Source organism: Equus asinus, chromosome X (genome assembly GCF_041296235.1).
Source record: "Equus asinus isolate D_3611 breed Donkey chromosome X, EquAss-T2T_v2, whole genome shotgun sequence".
In the NCBI taxonomy this organism is placed as follows: Eukaryota; Metazoa; Chordata; class Mammalia; order Perissodactyla; family Equidae; genus Equus; species Equus asinus.
Window position 1 is genome coordinate 19,175,401 of NC_091820.1, and position 1,098 is coordinate 19,176,498.

The 1,098-nt window shown below is 41.2% G+C and overlaps 1 non-coding gene across 1 annotated transcript; it reads right to left on the bottom strand.

Annotated features, from left to right (window-relative positions):
* Window positions 1–334: 334 nt before the first annotated feature.
* LOC123282758 (U6 spliceosomal RNA) lies at window positions 335–437 on the bottom strand. The gene has a single exon (XR_006522999.1). It is a non-coding gene; the product is annotated as a U6 spliceosomal RNA (small nuclear RNA).
* Window positions 438–1,098: the final 661 nt, after the last annotated feature.

Here is a 1,098-nt window from a genome sequence, read left to right on the forward strand (position 1 = left end):
AATGTTTCACCTAGGAATGTGGGTCTCACTGGGGCAGTACCATGGGTCTGCTTTGAAAACACCTGGGGCTATTTTGGTTGTTACAGTGATTGACAGGAATCCCCTGGCAGGGATCTCCTGGCAGTTAGTGGGCAGGAGCCAAGAATGTCATATGTCCTTCAATGCATGTGACTTTCTTACAAGGATGAATTTTCCTACATCTTACCCAATTTTCAAATGTCCCCTTAGACATTCATGTGTATGAAAAACCTATTTGTAATTATCTGAGCCTAAACCTAACCTCATTTCACACGTAAAGTCAAAGTACTTTTTTCCTTTTCTAAAATTTATTTTAAAAAATATAGTATGCTTTTGCAAATTTGTATGTCACTCTTCTGGGGCCATGCTTATCTTCTCTGTATAATTCCAGTTTTAGTGTATTGCTGCCGGAGTGAGCATAACTCAGGGTATTTTTGCATGGTTTTAATATCCTGGAATTTTCCAGGAACAGAACTACTGTGTAAATTGAAAGGAGTGTGTGTTGTTTTGTTTGGAACTTTACCAAGAATGGTTTAATGTTTTAGAAAATCACACAGATGACATCAATGCCATTTATGGGCTGTGCTGGATATCTTCCATTTGCCCTTCCAGATTCACTCCACCCTCTCTACCTCCTCTGCGCCCTGGGAAGGGACTGTATCAACAGATTTCCTTGCCCTCCAGCTTCTGGGTCGGTTCACTCAATAGAAAGCATGGGCAGGAGATCTGGAAGGTGAAGGGAGAATGAGCTATGCTACCTGAAATGACCATCAAGAACTAGATGTTATCTGATCCATGGAAACATAAAATTGGATATGACGACAGTATTCCATTAGAAAACGATAATGTTACATACATAGTCGAGCCCAGCTGGTCAGAACGCACAAGTCAACTGCATGAAGAGGAGTTTTAAACTCCCATGGGACTTGCTCCCACTGATTTACTTCTCCCTTAACCCACATTTATGGCTTCCCAGAGAGTTCTTTATAATGGGTTAACAGAAAAAGAGCACAGGCCTGGTTTATGCACAGTTTGCTGGCACCAGCTAAAAATGAATAATAGCTGCATTTTAGCCCCCAA